The sequence below is a fragment of the Bos grunniens genome, chromosome 20 (assembly GCF_055505025.1).
Source record: "Bos grunniens cultivar Pamir isolate PY7600 chromosome 20, Bosgru_T2T1.0, whole genome shotgun sequence".
In the NCBI taxonomy this organism is placed as follows: domain Eukaryota; kingdom Metazoa; phylum Chordata; class Mammalia; order Artiodactyla; family Bovidae; genus Bos; species Bos grunniens.
In genome coordinates this window covers 675,093-695,000 of record NC_141184.1, presented here as the reverse complement: position 1 = coordinate 695,000, position 19,908 = coordinate 675,093, and the positions used below count along the sequence as shown (strand labels likewise).

At 58.8% G+C, this 19,908-nt stretch overlaps 1 long non-coding RNA gene across 2 annotated transcripts; it reads left to right on the top strand.

The window, feature by feature from the left end:
• Positions 1-6,865: 6,865 nt before the first annotated feature.
• Positions 6,866-16,815, top strand: LOC147350017 (uncharacterized). 2 transcript variants are annotated; one of them, XR_015149120.1, is made up of 3 exons: positions 6,866-7,049; positions 15,552-15,669; positions 15,976-16,815. It is a non-coding gene; the product is annotated as an uncharacterized LOC147350017 (long non-coding RNA). The 2 variants fall into 2 exon arrangements; XR_015149121.1 differs by lacking the exon at positions 6,866-7,049 and adding an exon at positions 14,356-14,462.
• The last annotated feature ends 3,093 nt before the right edge of the window (positions 16,816-19,908 follow it).

Genomic DNA, 19,908 nt, shown 5'->3' with positions numbered 1-19,908 from the left:
CTGCTTCCAGGCTCAGCGAGGCCCCTGGGCCTTCGCCCCATCACCCAGCCGTCTCCCAGCAGGAAGGGCCTGGTCTGTCCACCCATCCGTCTTCCCACTGCAGGACAGCCCCGAAGCCCCTGTCCACCTCCTGGTGCCCTCAGGGAGGTATCCGCAGGCGGACAGCGCCTCCCGGGCGGCACGGGGCCCAGCCGCAGAAGATGCTGCCGGACCGCGTTCCAGGGGACCGAGCCAGTTACCTCCCAGCCGGCTGGGAATGCTCCACACACACAGTCACCACTGGCCTTTGTGCCCTGTGGCCACGGGGACCCTGCTGGCCCAGAGCGCGTGCGGGCTTTAACCTGCGACACCGCTGTCCTCCCATGAAGCCCACTCGGGTGTCCTTCCATCCGGGATGCTGGCCCTCCCTCTGCCCTCCAGGACGCAGCCCTGCTCTCTGGGTCCCGGGGCCCCACGAGCCTCTTCCCTTGCACTCGGGGTGCCGGGGATGAGAAGCCCTCCCTACAGAGCTGCCCCACATGCCTGCCTTTAAAGGACCTTTTCCCCCTCAGGTTCGTGAAGACAGCCTCATGTTTAGTCCGGGAGCGTTCAAGTTAAGTCAACAATCCTCGCAGAGTTGTCCCGTGTTGCCTAAGGCAGCCTTCGGTGGACCAGGAGTCCTTCCTGGGGGAGGGGGTGGCCGGGCACCGTTGCTCACAGTGCCCCTCTGTCCTGCCTCCTGCAGAGCCGGCTTTGCCACAGGCGTCCGTCGGTTTTTTGTCCACCGTCTTCTCCAGGACTCACAGCCTTCATCTCTGAAGTTTTATCACAGGTCTCATACCTCCCGACCGTGTTCTTTAAGGACACATACACTGTGGAGCAAGCTTGTAAGTCTCCACAGAAAAGCTGCTGGAATTGTGATCCAGGTGCATTCAATCTACAGCGCGGTTTAAATGGGATCGTAACAATACAGGGTTTTTCAGACCATGAGTGTAGCTCGTCCTCCGTTACTGTAGGTCTTTTTCCTCTCAGTAATGTTTCATAGATCTAAATTGTTTTTATTTTTCAGCTATACCTCGTGGCTCACAGGGTCTCTAGTTCCCTCACCAGGGCTCAAACTGCACCCCAGCAGGGAAAGTGCAGACTCCTAACCACTGGGCCACCAGGGAGGTCCTGTTTTAGTGTGTGTGTGTGTGTGTGTGTGTGTGTAGGACGTGGAAGTCTTCCGTCACATTTCTTCTTGCGTCTGACTTTTTTGGACACTCTTATGAATGATACTGTTCTTAATGTTTATCCTCTCATTGTATATTGCTAATCCACATAACAACACAATTCTCCTCCTCTGTTGTCCCCTTCTTCTCCTGCCTTCAAGCCTTCCCAGCAGCAGGGTCTTTTCTAACGAGTTGGCTCTTCGCATCAGGTGGCCCAAGTATGGGAGCTTCAGCATCAGACCTTCCAGTGAATATTCAGGGTTGATTTCCTTTAGGATTAACTGATTTGATCTCCTTGCTGCCCAAGGGACTCTCAAGAGTCTTCTCCAACACCACAGTTGAAAAGCATCAATTCTTCAGTGCTAAGCTTTCTTTATAGTCCAACTCTCACATCCATACATGACTACTGGAAAAACCATAGCTTTGACTAGACGGACCTTTGTCAGCAAAGTGATGCCTCTGCTTTTTAACACACTGTCTAGGTTTGCCATGGCCTTTCTTCCAAGGAGCAAGCATCTTGTAATTTCATGGCTGCAGTCACCATTTGCAGTAATTTTGGAGCCCAAGAAAATTAAATTTGTTATTGCTTCTACTTTTTCCCTTTCTATTTGCCATGAAATGATGGGACGAGATGCCATGATCTTCATTTTCTGAATGTTGAGTTTTAAGCCACCTTTTCCACTGTCCTCTTTCACTTTCATCAATAAGTTCTTTAGTTCCTCTTCACTTTCTCCCATTAGAGTGCTATCATCTGCATATCTGAGGTTGCTAGTATTTCTTGTAGCAATCTTGATTCCAGCTTGTGCTTCATCCAGCCTGGCATTTTGCATGATGCACTCTGCATATAAGTTAAATAAGCAGGGTGGCAACATACAACCTTGACGTACTCCTTTCCCAATTTTGAACCAGTCCAGCTGTTCCATGTCTGGTTCTAACTGTTGTTTCTTGTCCTGCATACAGGTTTCTCAGGAGACAGATAAGGTGGTCTGGTATTCCCATCTGTTTAAGAATTTTCCACAGTTTGTTGTGATCCACATAGTCAAAGGCTTTATCTTTGCCTTTGACTTTTTAAAAATATAGTTGAAAGGACCAGATGGCTTATTGAAGCATTTGTAAGTGGATTCCATCCTTGATTAATTTTGTTTTTTCTATCAGATTTTATCTCAGTAGGGCTGGCAGCCAGCTTCATGTTTTTCTCAGATTCCTGTTAAGAGGTTGCCCCAGACTTCAAACCCTCAGAAGATGAGCCGAGCGGCACCGCCTCCCTGGGCCGGTGGCGATGGTGGCCCTGGGCCCGGACAGCAGGCCCAGGACAGACCCGAGCACGCGTGAGTCCTGTCCCCCGGCCACCCAGGCTGCACCGGCCTCCAGGACCAGAGGCGGGTGGGGCCCCACAGCCTGCTGGTGTTCGAGACGGCCCCCTTTGCCTCCTGGGGCTGGGTGCTCTGGAACCGCTGGTCACAGTTACTGAGTTGCGGCCTCAGGGCCCAGGGACCTTTGATGCTTCTCCATGCTGTCCCCCACCTCACCCCAGCCCCGGGCTGGAGTCTTGAGCCCCCAGCAGAGCTCATTGGGTTCGCGCCAGCCTCCCCCCGCCCGCCCCCCACCCCCCACCCCCCACCTGAGACCCTCTCCCTCTGTGTCCGTGTTTGCTCTGCCTTAGTCTCCTTTCGGAAGATGGAGCCGGGTCACCGCAGGAGAGGGAGGGACAGAGAACTGTCCTGTGTCTGGTGACTGGTGACAGCCGGCACGCTCCCCCGCCCCCGCCGGAAGGGCCCCGCCCCAGCCCTGCTCCCCGGAGAGGGACTCGAAGGCGCATCCCCGGCCCCGCCCCGCCCCGGGCCCAGTGGAGCTCAGGATGCTGGCTCTGCGCTCTCCCCGGCCCCGCCGGCCAGAGGCCAGAGTCCCCTGGAGCCCCACTCCCGCTGCACCTGTTTGTTTACTGCCGGCTTATCTAGAGAACTGATTGTTACCAACCTGGGTCTTTCAGGAAATAACCCCAGATAAGCAGGGAGGATGCAGTGCGATTCTGCCTTTGTTGTGGTAACAACTGCCCTCACAGCCCAGCGGGGAGCAGTGGCGGCGGGGGTGGGGTGGGGTGGGAAGTCTCCGGGGGGCCAGGTCCACCCCCTGAGCCCTCCGACCTACTTTGTGTGGTTGGAAAAAGCAGACGAGGCATTAGCTGAATGCTCTAAACAAGTCTTGTCAGGCCTATAGTAATATGCGCACATTTATATTTTTATAACTTGTGATTACTGTAGCGGAAATGTGCAATGTAATTTGGAAAATGCAGGACAATTGCAAGACATGGGTAAAAAGCATTCATGATTTCACCATCCATAGACGGTTTTCAAAAGCTAACTTAGCCCTTTTCTTCTGATGTGCATGCGTGTACACACATGGTAAGTATATTATACTTACAATCAGGCTCAGACAGTGAAGAATCTGCCCACAATCTGGGAGACCTGGGTTCAATCCCTGGGTTGGGGAGATCCCCTGGAGGAGGAAATGGCAACCACTCCAGTATTCTTGCCTGGAGAAACCCCATTTACACAGGAGCCTGGCGGGCTACAGTTCGCGGGGTCGCAGAGAATCAGACATGACTGAACGACCAAGCACACAGCACACATACTTACAGTGATCACCATTTTGTATTTTCCAGTTAGCATGCTGTTTCCCACACTGCAGAACTCACACTGCCCAGAAGCCCCCATGTAGGGACATGATAGAAGGTTTAGAACCCATTTTTCTACTGTTGGGCAGTTCTGTTGCTCCAGCTTTTAGTTATTGTTAATCTTGCTGCAGTAAGCATCTTTGTTCAAAACCACCTCCCCCATCTTGAAATCCTGGGACAGATTTTTCTAGAAGTGATTTGTCAGGTTGAAGGGTATGAAAATTGCTTTCTGGAAAGACCTCCACACAGCGGTGTGGGTTTCCCTTGCCCTTGAGGTGCTAGGCATCATTTTAACCTTTGCCAACTGAATTAGGAGTTGGTATCTCGCAGGGTCCATTTGTGTGTCTGAGTCCTGGCTGAATTAACATTTTTCATGTCTCTTTGCTGTTGGAGGGTTTTCATTATGCTAAACTAAAACAATAAATAGTCATTTTTTACCAGTAAAACAGGTTTACTCAAGGCAGCAGAGTTGCCACACCGGCCGCAAGAGAAGGTGAGCTAGGTGAGCTGGGGGCAAGTCGGGAGCCAGGTAGAGGACCCTCTTTTTATAGGGAGATGGGGAGGTGGGCGGGGCCTTAACACAAGTAGCCCATTGGAGGAGGCTGGGGCTTCTCATTGGCTAGGCTGTTGCCAGGCGGGAGAGGATCTTTTCTCCTCCTGCTGGTGATGGTGCAGTGGTGCAACTTCTAGCGCTGACGCAGGCAGTCACTTCCTGCTGGTGGCTGCACCCACTGCGTCCCTCTTCCCTGCTGCCCAGGCTCCCTCCAGGCTTCCCACCTGCCTGTCCCCCCACCGGGGACAAGGACTCCACCAGCCTCTCCTAGGGGCTGGGCTGCAGGAGCCTCCAAGGGTCTGGCCAGGCGGTCAGGCCGGTCAGTGGCAGCCCCATCCGCAGGTGAGGAGGTCGCAGCCTTCATCTGCGGCCCAGAGAAACAGGGCAGATGTTGGGCACAGGGGTCCTGGGGCTCCTGGCAGAGTGTATACTGGCGGGGGGGGGGGTGGGAGTGGGGGGGGTGCTCCTCACATCCATCCGCTTGACCCTAGGGCTTCAGGAGTGGAGGGGCGGCCTGGCCACGGACCCCCACCCCGCAGTGAGGCGTGAGTTTATGAGCAGGGAGAGGGGTGAGCGTGGCCCGCAAACACCGCCCCCACCACCACTCTCAGTAGCTGCCCTGCTTGGGTTAAGTTGTTTTTACGCTTCAGCTGCAGATTAACCATTAACCTGAGGAACTGACTTCTCAGCAGCCTCCAGGCCAGTACTTTTCCAAAAGGCCCTGCACCCCACCCCCAACTCAGTGTCCCTGGGGAAAAGCCCCAGGGCGGGGTGGGCAGGGGCCTGGGTGGGTAGGGCAGCCCAGGAACTCCGCCTTGCCACCTGTGGCCCCTTCGGGGGGTCCCATGTGCCCCTGGACAGGGCACCTGCAGCTCGGGTCCCTTTTCCCCAATCCTGGCCTTTCAAGCCCCCTCCCCAGCTCGCCCCAGACCAGCCCAGAGCCTTCGGGCGCTGCAGCCCCGCCCCCAGGTCAGCCCATCCTGCATCCCAGCTCTCCTTGACTCAGCGCCCTTCCTCAGCCCCATGGAGGGACTCAGGGGACCCTGGGGCTACCCTCCTCACCCCCTCCTCCCCAGGGACCCGGAGTCCCCCTGGGGTGGGGGAGGGGCAGGGCTCCTCACTCAGCACTCGAGACCCTAGGTGACAGAGACCACACAGAGCAGGTGGGAGGGTGGGGTCTTCCATGGAGCTGGGGGGGGGGTCCCCCGAGCTCAGCAGCTGTGCCTTTCTGCCTGGTCCCAGGCCCCGGGCATCTGGGCTGGACCCCGGCTGCTGGCGGCCTGGGCAGCTGCACGTAGGCAGGAACTGCCCTTTGGGGAGCATTTGACCCGAGGCCATGTTAACGTTTGCCAGGCGGTGGGGGTGGGGGGGAGCTGGCACCGCTGCCCCTCAGGTGTACCACGGTTGCTTGGGAGGGGGTGTAGTTTGCAGGGAGCATTTGTATCATGAGAATGAAATTCGAGGTTCACCCAAACAACCATTGAGAACCGTATCTGCATGAACGTGCAGTTCCCTGGGCCCCAGGGCCAGAAACAGTCCTACTGTGAACTGTGCGGACCATGGGCCAGAGCGGCCCGCCGACGGCTCCCCAGGTGTGGACTCCGCTGGGTTCCCGCAGCCTCTGTGAGGGAAGGCACAGCTGAACAAAGGGAGACATTTGTGGGGCTCCGGCCTTAGGACACCTCGCGGAGTGGCCACTGACCACCTTCAGCACAGTGGCCCTGCAGCGCCCTGTCCGGAGCGCCTACTCCTTGCAGGCGCCGTTCAGGACAGGTCGCCGTAGGTGGGGGTGAGTGGCCGGGCAAGGACCCCCAGGGCCCCCACGTTCAAGGATGACCAAGGCGGTTGGGGTGAGAGCTGGGCTGCGGAGGCGAGCTGGGTTCAGGCCAGCGGGGCTGCTCACCACCCAGAGGTGAGCCATCCGAGCCAGGCAGGCTGGGGGCCCCTCGGAGCTCCCGGGGCCGAGAGGGTGTGGCTGCAGCGGGTGAGGGGACGGTGTGGGGCTGGGGGGGGGCAACCCAGGGTGGGCTGGCTGCTCACACTGAGGGGCCCTGGGAACGACGCAGAAGGGGCTGCAGAGACCCGCCTCTGAGTGCCAGCTCCAGCTGCGTGGGGGAAGCGACCCATCACTGGGCAGTCTGGGGGCTCCTGGTGGGGCGGACAGGCAGACCTCAGGGATGTCCAGGATTAGAAGTCAAGAGTGGCCCGTAAGAGAGAGCTGAATGAAGAGAGGAAGACAGGGGAGGACGTCCTGAGCAGGCCTCTCTCGTAGCTCACTCGCACATTCTGTAGGAACTCCTGCAGAGGAGCGTTGGCTCTGGGCAAGGACGTGGTGCGTAGCACCACCGCTGTGATCAGCTTCCTGCCGCCCAGACCACGCAGCTAGGCTCCGCCCCCAGGCAGCTAGGCTCCGCCCCAAGGCAGCTAGGCTCCGCCCCCCAGAGCCTTGGGCAGGAGGTGACGTCAGGGTGGTCAGCAGAGGCTCGGCTGGACGTCAGCCGCGGCGACACCACCGAAAGCCTGAGGTGGGCGAGGGGAAGGAGACCAAGCTCTGGGGACCCTCCTGAGATCAGGGGCGCACCCCCGGGACACAGCCCTGCCCCGGAGCGAAGCGGACGCAGGAGATTTGGAGGTGCGCTGGGGTGAAGGCGCTAGAGCTGCAGGACCAGTGAGGGCTGGGGTGAGGCCAGGGGTTGAGGTGGACTCGGCCAGGCCGGGGGGGCCCTGCAGCCGGAGGGCTCCGGGTGTGAGGGAGGAGCCTGCCCTGCGTTCACTGGGCTGCAGGGTCTGCTGGCCCAGGCCCGGGGTGTGGCCTTGGGTGGCAGCCAGCGTTCACAGGGCAAGGTCGTGGGGCAGGCCGTGCCTGAGTCAGCTCTGAACACGTGAGAGGCTGGCAAAGTGTCCAGGAGGGTGGGGCGCCTGACCAAGGTCTTCAGACGGGGGACAGGTCAGAGGTTGGAGGAAGAAGGAGGGGCCGCTAGGACTGGGGTTTGGGAAAGGCAGGGTCAGAGGTGGCTGGGGAGCAGGTGGGCCCTCCACCCTGAAGTCCACAGGGCTTGGAGGGGACAGCCTCCCAGGAAAGCCCCTGCCCACGTCCTCAGTTCCCCCGAGCAGGTAAGGCCCCTCCTCACCCCGGGGTCAGGAGCCAGCTCCCCTCTCCCTGTCCAAGGCTTATTAGAGAATCCAAACCCCCACCCCGCCTCCTCCCGCCCTCCCCTCTGTGACTCGGCAGCCTCTGCCCCCTGCAGCCCCGGGGCTCTGCCTGGAGCCAGCCCCCACGGCTCATCCCCTGCGTCACCTTGGACCACGTTGAGGCCCGGCCCCACCACAGACCCATAGTCGCTGTGGCCCACACCCTGTCTCTCCTGTTGTGCGCAGCCTGAAGGGCCTCTGCCAGCCCGAAGGTGCCAAATGGGACCGTCCAGGACAACGGTCCAGGAGGAACCATTCTGGGGCCTGCCTGAGCCCCGCCCTGCCCCTTACTCCTCTCTGAAGTTTGGAAAGACAAGCCAGTCCCCCTTGCGAGGACGGTCCCCCCATCCCCAGCCCTTGGTGTGCAGGGCAAGGGGGGCAGGGTGGGGGTGCCTGAGGAGGGGCGCCAGGGGTTCCAGCAGTGACCTGAGGGAGGGGGTGGGGAGCCCTGGGCTCCCCTCCTGGGAGGGGAGGGGGCTTCAGGGAGACCCTGGCTCCAGCCATCTGCCCTGGTGGGGTCCTCAGGAGGGTCTTCAAGGGTCACGCTGTCCTGGCGGGGGAGGGGGCCTGGTGCCCCACCAGACCCCAGTGCACTGGGGGCCACGCTGTCCTGGTGGGGAAGGGGCCTGGCGCCCCCCCCCCAGACCCCAGTCCAGTGGGGGGGGGCGCAGGTCCCCCACCCCTGCACCCTCCAGGGGAGTCTCCCTCCCAGAGGTGCCTATGGTGGCTGCCTGGATGCCAGCGCACTCACCCAGGGCCCGGGCACCGCAGGTGGGGGGGTCCCTTTTTTGGACATTAGATCAGGGAACCCGCCCAGGGCTCCCTCCTCTCCCCTCGCTCCTCCCGTACAGTGGAGGGCATCCCGATGCCTCTGCCACCGCTGACCCTGCTGTGGGCACAGAGACCCACCTCCATTCCCTCCTCCCCTACTGTGATCTCTCCCTCCCTCTGGGGACAAGTGTCCAGCTCCCCCCTCTTCTGTCCCACTGTTCCCGGGACTCTGTCACTGCTCTGCTCAGAGGCCAGGCAGGTGGGCTGGCTCCCCATCGGCCCTGGACCCCACTCAGCCCCTGGGCTTTGGAGGGGAGTTTCCCATGAAGGAGGTGAGTGTACTATTTGCTCCATGGTGGTCCTGATGCTGGAGTCAATGGACTGCTCCTCAGTTCTGCAGAGAACCGAGAGCTCCCGCAACATCCGGTGTGGCGGGAGCTGAGGCTGTGTTTGCTGGACAAACAGTGAAACAGATGAAGGAAGGAAGGGTGGAGGGGGCAAGGGAGGAGGAGATGGAGGAGGAGGTGGAGGGAGGGATGAAGGGTGCAGGGATGCTGGGGCTGCGAGCCTGAACTGCGCAGCTGCAGCTGTACCCACACCTCCCCACCCTGCATGGGGGTGGGAGGCTCAGGTTGCCAGACCCCAGCGGGCAGTGGAGGCGGGGACAGGCAAGGGCCCAGGGACCAGGAGGAAGCAGAGTCATGGCCGGTGCCCGTGCCTGGTGGAGGAGGGGCATGGCTTAAGGGTGGGGAGGAGAGGGCCGTGAACACGAACGATGTCACTTCCCAGCTGAGTATCCTCCCAGGCCCAGCATCACTGTGAGCTGGTGTGACAGCCTCTGACTGATTCTGGGTTCAGGGTATCCAGGGAGAAGTCGGCCATTCTTAGAAATAACATTTTTCCTAAATACTAAGTATCGTAGTTTTGTGTATTAATAGAACTGTGGGAAGTGGAGAACGGGAGGTGTTGGGAGATGGATAATGAGCTATTAAGAAGCTACAAGAAACATCGGTGTCAGTTATGGGTGATCAGACCCCACAACTCATGGTAGCTGTGGGCGCGGGTGCCAGGCTCCACACAGCCCATGGGGGACCTGCCTCTGTTCCCACGAGAGGCAGAGACCCTGACAGTCATGCAGGGTGGGTGGTCGGAGTCTGGAAAGTGATGACGGGCCTGGGCTATGGGGGCTCATCTGGCCAAACTCCCCTGAGTGCCCTCCACCAGGACACTTGCAGGAGGGGAGAGGACACTTGCAGGAGGGGAGAGGCAAACCTGCTCCCAGCCCCTGCCCCTCCTGCACACAACAGGAGGGCGCCTGAGTGAGGGGCCAGGCCCCATGGTCCCCGGGAGTCATGCCACACCCTGGGATGAGGGCCCAGTCTGCTTCTCTGAGGGTACAGTGTCTGGGCAGCTAGACAAGTTTCTCTCCTGGGCCTCGTGCTGGGACCTGTTTTCACAGAGCATCATGGGCAGTGGGTGACTGGCCCAGGCAGCACCCAGATCTGGACGGAGCGGGCATGTGGGCTCTGGGCACAGGAGGAGGGGGCCTCCCGCATCTCCAGATACACCGGGGCCCAGCCCGCAGCCCAGGTGTCCTGAGATGGACAGCCTCTGCCAGCTGCCCCTCCTGCCTGGAAGGCTAGAGGGTTCTGTGTCCCCGTCCCCTGCTGGCTGAGGACTTAACGCTGAGATGGACCCAGAGGCAGATGCTCCACGGTGGTGTCTGGTCTGGACGTTTGACTGGTAACACTCCACTCGTGTCACCCCTGCGGGTGTTGGGAGTCCTGGGCTTGCTCTCCTCCGCTCCTGGTGCACTCGGCCCAGGTCCCACCAAGTGCTGAGGCCCGTGGTCACCCCTCGGATCTAGATTGGGCTGCAGCTTGCTCTGCTCAGCAGTGAGGAGCCAGGTAACCACGTGGTAACGCGGCTCAGGCAAGACAAGGCCTGGCGAGAGACCGGCTCTCGCAGAGAGAGACGGGGCCACGCGGAGAGAGATGGGGTCACACGGAGAGAGATGAGGTCACTTGGAGAGAGAAAGGGGCCAGGTGGGGGACACCAAGGTGACAGGCAGGGGGGATCTTCTTGGACCTTCCGGCCCCGCCCAGCCCAGGCACGACCCCCAACGATGCCTCGCGGGGCAGCCCCAGCTGCCAAGGCCTCTGCCTGAGCTCCTGGCCGTGAAGGGAGAGACCACCGCAGGCTGTGGGTGGCATGGAAGGCGCGCCTCAGACGGTCACTGGGATAAGACTCCGGGTGGGGTCAGCGTGGAAGCAGGACGGCCAATGGGCTGGGGCCTCCGGCGATTCCTGGGGGCTCCCGGGGGTGTGAGGCTGCCTGGAACCCCAAAGGAACCCTGGGTCTCTCGGCTTCAGGGCCTGAATGCACACCCGGCAGAGCCAGGTCTCGGCCACAGGCCACGGAGCCTGTGCCCAGGCGGATGCTGCCGGCTCTCCAAGTCTGGAGAGGCGGGGCTGGGGAGGCCGTGCGTCCAGGTGAGGCGGGAAGGCAAGCCGCTCTGGATAAGGAAGGAGGAAGGGCCTTGGGCGAGCAGGCCTGACAGGCCCCAGGGGACGAGCTCCCCATGAGCCGGGTTTCCGGCACGATGATCACGACGACGACGACCCAGAGCCGAGGGGAGCGCCGCCTCCGGCTACAAACCCTCTCAGCAGGAGGGCGGGCCCCCGCGGCCAGGAAGACGCGGGCGAAGGCCCGACATGCATTCCTAAGTGTTTCTGCAGGAAGCAGGCCCCACCAGACGAAAGCGGCTGACTGCGAGCGAGCGCTTGGACCCCAGATGAGTTTCAGCCGGAAGGTTGGCGATGCGCAAAGCTTCTTCTTGAGGCCAGTCAATCAGGGCACAAGGCGATCAGAGCACAGCCAATCAGTTAAGTTCAGTGACTCAGTCCTGTCAGATTCTTTGCGACCCCACAGACTGCAGCACACCAGGCTTCCCTGTCGTTCACCCACTCCTGGAGCTTGCTCAAACTCATGTCCATCACGTCAGTGATGCCATCCAACTATCTCATCCTCTGTCGTCCCCTTCTCCCGCCTTCAATCTTTCCCAGCATCAGGGTCTTTTCCATTGAGTCAGTTCTTTGCACCAGGTGGCCAAAGTATTGGAGTTTCAGCTTCAGCATCAGTCCTTCCAATGAACACCCAGGACTGATTTCCTTTAGGATGGACTGGTTGGATCTCCTTGCAGTCCAAGGGACTCTCAAGGGTCTTCTCCAACACCACAGTTCAAAAGCATCAATTCTTTGTCGCTCAGCTTTCTCTAGGGTCCAACTTTCACATCCATACATGACCACTGGAAAAACCATAGACTTGACTAGACAGACCTTTGTTGGCAAAGTAATGTCTCTGCTTTTTAATACGCTGTCTAGGTGGGTAATAGCTTTTCTTCCAAGGAGCAAGCGTCTTTTAATTTCATGGCTGCAGTCACCATCTGCAGTGATTTTGGAGCCCAAAAAATAAATGAAGGAGTAGTGGCCAGAGGACCATCCACACCAGTGCCTGGGCACCACTACCTGTTTGGCTGACGGTCAACCTGGAGGGAAGGTGACCAGGGGCTTGGCGACCAGGTGGCCTGGGAGGTGCTTTGCGGATGGACCTGTGCGGATCGCAGAGTGCCAGAGGATGTTTGCCCGTTTATGCTCCCCAGAGGGACCTGGACCCCGGCGCAAAGGTGGATGACGTACTCCTCTCTGTGGGTGAACCGCCTCTTCCCCACCCTTCCTGGGGAGCTCAGGGCAGAGGAGGCAGAGAGGAGACCCGGCAGGCTGGAGGCTTGGCCTCCCCTCTCTGGGGCCCTGCTGGCTACAGCCAGGGCTGGGTGCACCGTTCAGTGCCCAAGAACCAGCAGAGTCCCCCCTGCAGTTGGGGACATAGGGAAACGCGTCCTTCCTGGGCAGGTGCTGGCTGGGGCATCCACCTGCCTTCCCCACCCAGAGGGTTTCTCACTCACCCACCCCGTCCGCCTCAATGTTTATTCAGAAGATTCTCCGTGGGGTGTTTCTGACCCTGAAACTCACTTCACAGCTAAGGATAAGGGATGGGTTCCCTGGAATGAGTCCAGACCCCAGAAATGGCTGACCTGAGAGAAAGCAGGCCTGCAGGCTGAAGGCCCCTCGTCGGCCCAGGGCACCATCTGGGGGCTGGCATGCTGCCCGTCAGCGCCGGCCTGGAGGCTGCCCATCTCCTGGGCCCATGGTGGGGGTGGTGGGGATCCATGTTTTGCTCTGCTCCTAGCTGACCCCAGCCCTGCAGCTGGGGGGAGCTCCCTGCAGGGACGCCAGTGGGGCTGAAGGGCTGCCCGGGCCTCCCTGGCTGCTGGGGCTTCGGAACCACTGGACAGCTGGTGGATCTCAGCTCCTGACCTGCCAAGGGCCCCAGGGGTGGGCCTGCTGGGCCTGCTCAGCCACTGTGGCAAACCTGAAGCCTGGAGGCTGAAACAGCAGACGTTTTTGGGGGTCTGGAAATCCGAGCTCGAGGTGCTGACCAGTCCTGCTCCTGGGGAGGCCTTTCCTGGCTCAGACGCCCCGTCTTGTGTGTCCTCCCTGGGAGAGACAGACTCCCTGGGGCTTCCTCCTATAAGGACGCTGACACTGTGGGATCGGGTCTCCACCCCTGACCTCGTTTAACCTTAATATATCCCAGAAGCCCCACCTCCAAACGCGACCACAGGACGTCAGGCCTCAGCATGTGAATCTAGGGACACAACTCCGTCCACAGCAAGGAGTGCACTGGGGCCCAGGCGTCCTCTGAGGGCCTCTGAGCTTCCCAGGGGAAGTCGGGAGGGTTTCACCAGCCATGCAGGGTGACCGCTCAGGACTGAGGGCCGGTCACCCCCCAGGTCAGGACCTGCATAGCTGAGCTCGGGGCAGGCAAGAGCACATGGGCGCGCAGGCGGGCGGAGAGGAAGGACAGAGCAAGCCCTGGCAGGCCGCCTGTGGCCCGAGTCAGGGATCGGCCGTCCTGCCGGGATCAGCTCCTTCGTCTCCGGCTCTTGTTGTCATGACCCTGGTGGTGCTGCTAATCTTAAACCTAGACCCGTGCTGAGGCCTGGGAGGAGGAGGGGAGGGTCCTGCTGCCAGGACTTTGGACCTCCTCCCGGGAGGAGCGGGGACCTCCACTGCAGGCAGAGGGACAGCTGTGTGGTGTTGCTGAAAGCCTCAGCATGGGTGGCTAAATCTGGGGAGAGAGGCCCTGGGGATGAGCAGGCAGGGATGGCCTGGATTCGGGGGTGGGGGCTGGGCATTGCCCTCTTCCGAGCATTTTCCTGGGGCCCGGGGACCCGTAGTCCCAGACTGCAGGGCCAAGCAGTGTCCCCAGTGAGAGGTGGTCACTGAGCCTGGGAACAGAGCGGGGCCCCTGGGGGGCTGGGCGGAGGACACAGCAGAGAGGAGCCTGCCTGGGCTGGGGGCGTGCCCCAGAGGAGCCCAGGCACCAGGAAGGAGGCGGTTGTGGCCCGCGTGGGCAGACCCAGGGTGGCGGGCCCTGTGCACATGGAGGCCCTTGGCAGGGGCGGGGAGGACCCGGCTTCGCCACGCCCATCGAGGTCACCGGCCCCTCCTCAGCCGGCCGCCCAGGCTAGGGGCACCTTTGGGTCAGCGGCTGGAGGGGAGGGGGTCCCATAAAGGCAGGGGCAGTGCTCAGAGGAGGAGCACGGTTGCAGGCCGCCTGCACTGGACAGAGGGCTGCCTCCGTCTGGGCGCTAAGGCAGCCCAGTTCCTTTCAGAGCGACGTTCCCATAGGTCGTGGTCACTGAGAATATCAACGAAGCAGACAAACCACACTTCTCTGCACAGCCTGCCAGGTGCCGAGACCCCTGCCCCCCTTTTTTTTCTGGCCACACCATGTGGGATGCGGGATCTTAGTTCCTGGACGGAGGATCAAAGCTGTGTCCCATGCACTGGGAACGCAGAATCTTAACCGCTGGACCACCAGGGACGTCCCCCCACCGCTGCCCTGTGATGGCTCTGGATGCACCAGGGTTTCCATTCATTCCAGGCACCACCCCTGATGGACACGGCCTATTCGGGCTGCTCCTGTGTCTTCACTGTACCATAACCTTCTCCACCAGGTGGGACCCCAGGGATCGCCTTCCAAATCTGTTTAGGGCGCTGGCATGAAGTGGGCAGCCAGGGGAGGTTAGGCTTGGGGGCGGGGTAGGGGTGGGTGAGGGTCACTCCAGACAAGCCTGTCCTGGTTGAAGCGGGTCACTACACTCAGAGGACACGTTGCTGACGGTAATGTCTGGACAGGCCAGCAGGGCGTGAGGGCGCTCAGAGAGACGTGGCACCCGCAGGCAGAGGGACACACGCTCACGTGTGCACACACGCACCCTAGCGGGGCCCCCAGGACTCCCTGGAGACTGGGGTTTGCACCTCAGCTGCTGGAAGCCCTGCTGCTGCAAGGTCATTATCCATGCGCCGGTCCATTCCCAGCCCCGGCTTCATGGGGCCCAGGAGAGGGAAGCCAGCGCCCTCTGCCTTGAGCTCAGGGCCCTGCAGAGAAGCCCCGTGTGGAGGGCGAGGCAGTGGGCAGGAGCACCGGGCCGAGGGTCACTCAGCTGCCGGCTCCCCGGCCACCTGGGGGTTTCACGTAGGTTCTCCTGACGCTCCTCCAGGAAAAGAGAAAAGGCTGGGACGTAAGTCCCAAAGTCTCACTAAAGTTTAAAACTGTTCATTCTTTAGCAAGTGGCACCGGTTCTTATTCCAAAATCACTGACATGACACCCGGCCCCTGTCTCTCTGTCTGTCTCTCTGTCTCCCAGGCCCACTGGTGGAAAGAGACTGGGGGTGCTCCATGCTGCAGGGGAGGGGTGGTTGCCCAGCAAAGGGGAGGGTCAGGGCAGAGGGCCCTGAGAGGGAGCAGTGGGAGCAGGAGGGACACCCCTAGGGCCTGAGTCAGGAGGGGTGTGCTCCGCAGCTGTGGTGGGAATGGCTGCAGGATGGTGCTGTCCACGTGGGCTCAGACCCACCCAGATCACTGGCTTACCGCACGGAGGGTGAGGCTCAGGCCCTGGCGGGTCTGCACGCTCCCGACACAGACAGACCCTGAGTCCCCAAGCCTGGAAGCCACAGCCTGACTTCAGATTTTCACAATTGAGCTAAAAACAAACAAAAACCCAATTCAGCTAGGTCGGCATTTGTGGTGGCTCTCCCCGCAGGAGGTGATGGAATTCCAGCCAAGCTCCTTCAAATCTTGAAAGACGATGCTGTGAAAGTGCTGCACTCAATATGCCAGCAAATTTGGAAAACTCAGCAGTGGCCACAGGACTGGAAAAGGTCAGTTTTCATTCCAATCCCAAAGAAAGGCAATGCCAAAGAATGTGCAAACTACCGTGCAATTGCACTCATCTCACACGCGAGCAAAGTAATGCTCGAAATCCTCCAAGCCAGGTTTCAACTGCACTGCAGGAGACCTGAGTTCGATCCCTGGGTTGGGAAGGTCATCTGGAGAAGGAAATGCCAATCCACTCCAGTATCCTTGCCTGGAGAATCACATGGACAGAGGACCCTGGTGGGCTACAGTCCATGGGGTCGCAAAGAGTTGGACACGACTGAACTGAGAGACTAACACTTTCTTTTCAGGCTTCAACACTGTGTGAAGCAATAACTTCCAGATGTTCAAGCTGGATTTAGAAAAGGCAGAGGAACCAGATATCAAAGTACCAACATCCACTGGATCATAGAAAAAGCAAGAGAGTTCCAGAAGAACATCTACTTCTGCTTAATCGACTACGCTAAAGCCTTTGACTGTGTGGATCATGACAAACTGTGGAAAATTCTTAAAGAGATGGAAATACCAGACCACCTGACCTGCTTCCTGAGAAATCTGTATGCAGGTCAAGGAGCAGCAGTTAGAACCTGACATGGAACAACAGACTAGTTCAAAATTTGGAAAGGAGTGCGACAAGGCTGTATGTTGTCACCCTGATTATTTAGCTTATATGCAGAGTACATCACGTGAAATGCCAGGCTGGATGAAGCACAAGCTGGAATCAAGATTTCCAGGAGAAATATCAATAACCTCAGATATGCAGATGACACCATCCTTATGGCAGAAAGCGAAGAGGAACTGAGGAGCCTCTTGATGAAAGAGGAGAGTGAAAAAGCTGGCTTAAATCTCAACATTCAAAAAACTAAGATCATGGCATCCAGTCCCATCACTTCATGGCAAATAGATGGGGAAACAATGGAAACAGTGACAGACTTTATTTTCTTGGGCTCCAAAATCACTGCAGATGGTGACTGCAGCCATGAAATTAAAAGGTACTTGCTCCTTGGAAGAAAAGCTATGACCAACCTAGACAGCATATTAAAAAGCAGAGACATTACTTTGCCAACAAAGATCTGTCTAGTCAAAGCTATGGTTTTTCCAGTAGTCATGTATGGATGTGAGAGTTGGACTATAAAGAAAGCTGACCACCAGAGAATTGATGCTTTTGAACTGTGGTGTTGGAGAAGACTCTTGAGCATCCCTTAGACTGCAAGGAGATCCAACCAGTTCATCCTAAAGGAAATCAGTCCTAAATAGTCCAATATTCGTTGGAAGGACTGATGCTGAAGCTAAAGCTCCAATACTTTGACGCCTGATGTGAAGAATTTACTCACTAGAAAAGACCCTGATGCTGGGAAAGATTGAAGGCAGGAGGAGAAGGGGAGGACAGAGGATGAGATGGTTGGATGGCATCACCGACTCAATGGGCCTGAGTTTGAGTGAGCTCAAACTTCGTGATGGACAGGGAGGCCTGGCGTGCTACAGTCCATGGGTCACAAAAAGTCGGACACGACTGAGCGACTGAACTTCCCGCAGGGCCTTGAGGCTGGTTTGAGACCTGATCTGTCCTAGCTGCCCCCAGGCCGGTGAGGCTGTGCTGGAATTCGGTGTCCTCCATGGAACGGGTGGCACACGGGTTCCTCCAGGCAGCTCTGTGAGCTACTCCTTGTTCTGAGGCCCAGGCCACTCCCGCCTACCTCCAGGCTCTTTCCCATGCACAGCGCCCTCCACTTAGGGACAAGAAATCGGGGGTCTCTGCCATGCAGACCCCGCTACTATTTCTGCCCTGGGCTCGAACCTGCCTGGAAATTGTCAGCTATCAGGGCCTGGCACCCAAGGGCTCTCGTGAGGACCCGGGAGCTGCATCAGTGAAAGCTGTGGGTTCTAGAGGCCCCACCTCCTAGGCCCCACCAATCCCACTAACCCGCCCACGGATAAACCCTCCCACCGCCTCACTCCTCTCACCCCCCCACCCCGCCCACCGCCTCACCCCGCCCACCGCCTCGCCCCTCACCCCACCCACCGCCTCACCCCTCTCACACCTCACCCTGCCCACCGCCTCACCCCTCTCACCCCCCCACCCCGCCCACCGCCTCACCCCGCCGACCGCCTCACCCCTCTCAACCCCCCCTCACCCGCCCACCATCTCACCCCGCCCACCGCCTCTCCCCACCCATCCCCTCACACCTCACCCCACCCACTGCTCACCCCTCACCCTGCCCACCGCTCACCCCTCTTACCCCCTCACCCCGCCCACCGCTCACCCCCCTCACCCCGCCCAATGCTCACCCCTCACCCTACCCACCGCTCAACCCTCTCACCCCCCCAACCCCGCCCACCGCCTCAACCCCTCTCACACCTCACCCCGCCCACCGTTCACCCCACACCCTGCCCACCGTTCACCCCACACCCTGCCCACTGCCTTACCCCGCCTACCGCCTCATCCCGCCCACCACTCACCCCCCTCACCCCGCCCACCACCTCACCCCTCCCACCGCTCACCACTCAGACACCTCACTCCTCACCCCTTCACCCTGCCCACCGCCCACCCCGCCAACTGCCTCACCCTGCCCACCACCTCTCCCTGCCCATCTCAGCCCTGCCACCCCCTCACCCCACCCATCGCCTCACCACGCCCACCACCTCACCCCTCCCTCTACTTACCCCTCCCACCAAAGGCAAAGTCCATCCTGCAGTGAGTCCTGGCCAGGGAAGCCTGGGAGTTCAGTTCAGTTCAGTTCAGTCGCTCAGTCGTGTCCGACTCTTTGCGACCCCATGAATCGCAGCACGCCAGGCCTCCCTGTCCATCACCATCTCCTGGAGTTCACTCAGACTCTCTGTTGTCCCCTTCTCCTCCTGCCCCCAATCCCTCCCAGCATCAGAGTCTTTTCCAATGAGTCAACTCTTCGCATGAGGTGGCCAAAGTACTGGAGTTTCAGCTTTAGCATCATTCCTTCCAAAGAAATCCCAGGGCTGATCTCCTTCAGAATGGACTGGTTGGATCTCCTTGCAGTCCAAGGGACTCTAGAGAGTCTTCTCCAACACCACAGTTCAAAAGCATCAATTCTTTGGCGCTCAGCCTTCTTCACAGTCCAACTCTCACATCCATACATGACCACAGGAAAAACCATAGCCTTGACTAGACGGACCTTTATTGGCAAAGTAATGTCTCTGCTTTTGAATATGCTATCTAGGTTGGTCATAACTTTCCTTCCAAGGAGTAAGCGTCTTTTAATTTCATGGCTGCAGTCACCATCTGCAGTGATTTTGGAGCCCAAAACGATAAAGTCTGACACTGTTTCCACTGTTTCCCCATCTATTTCCCATGAAGTGATGGGACCGGATGCCATGATCTTCATTTTCTGAATGTTGAGCTTTAAGCCAACTTTTTCACTCTCCACTTTCACTTTCATCAAGAGGCTTTTTAGTTCCTCTTCACTTTCTGCCATAAGGGTGGTGTCATCTGCATATCTAAGGTTATTGATATTTCTCCCGGCAATCTTGATTCCAGTTTGTGTTTCTTCCAGTCCAGCGTTTCCCATGATGTACTCTGCATATAAGTTAAATAAGCAGGGTGACAATATACAGCCTTGACTAACTCCTTTTCCTATTTGGAACCAGTCTGTTGTTCCATGTCCAGTTCTAACTGTTGCTTCCTAACCTACATACAGATTTCTCAAGAGGCAGGTCAGGTGGTCTGGTATTCCCATCTGTCTCAGAATTTTCCACAGTTTGTTGTGATCCACACAGTCAAAGGCTTTGGCATAGTCAATAAAGCAGAAATAGATGTTTTTCTGGAACTCTTGCTTTTTCCATGATCCAGCGGATTTTGGCAATTTGATCTCTCGTTCTTCTGCCTTTTGTAAAACCAGCTTGAACATCAGGAAGTTCACGGTTCACGTATTGCTGAAGCCTGGGAAGGTGCTTGGAAAGGGACCAGCTGGCCTGCTTTTAGGACCTGGAGGTGGGCGAGAGGAAGAGGCGGGACCCTGGCCGGGGTGAGGGGGAGCTGGACCTGTGCCCTGTGAACAGCAGTGGTGGGGGCTGACAGTGTGAGGGGATGTTTCCTTCACCCTGAGAAACGGGGTGGATGTTGCCGTCTATTTTAATATGTATGTGAGAGACTGAAGATGGAGAAAGACAGACAGCGGCCAGACCAACCGTGGAAGCAGAACTCGGCCCCGGGCCTGCGGCGGCCGCCCCAGAAGCCATCCAGCCCTACGATCCCTGCGTCCCTGATTCCA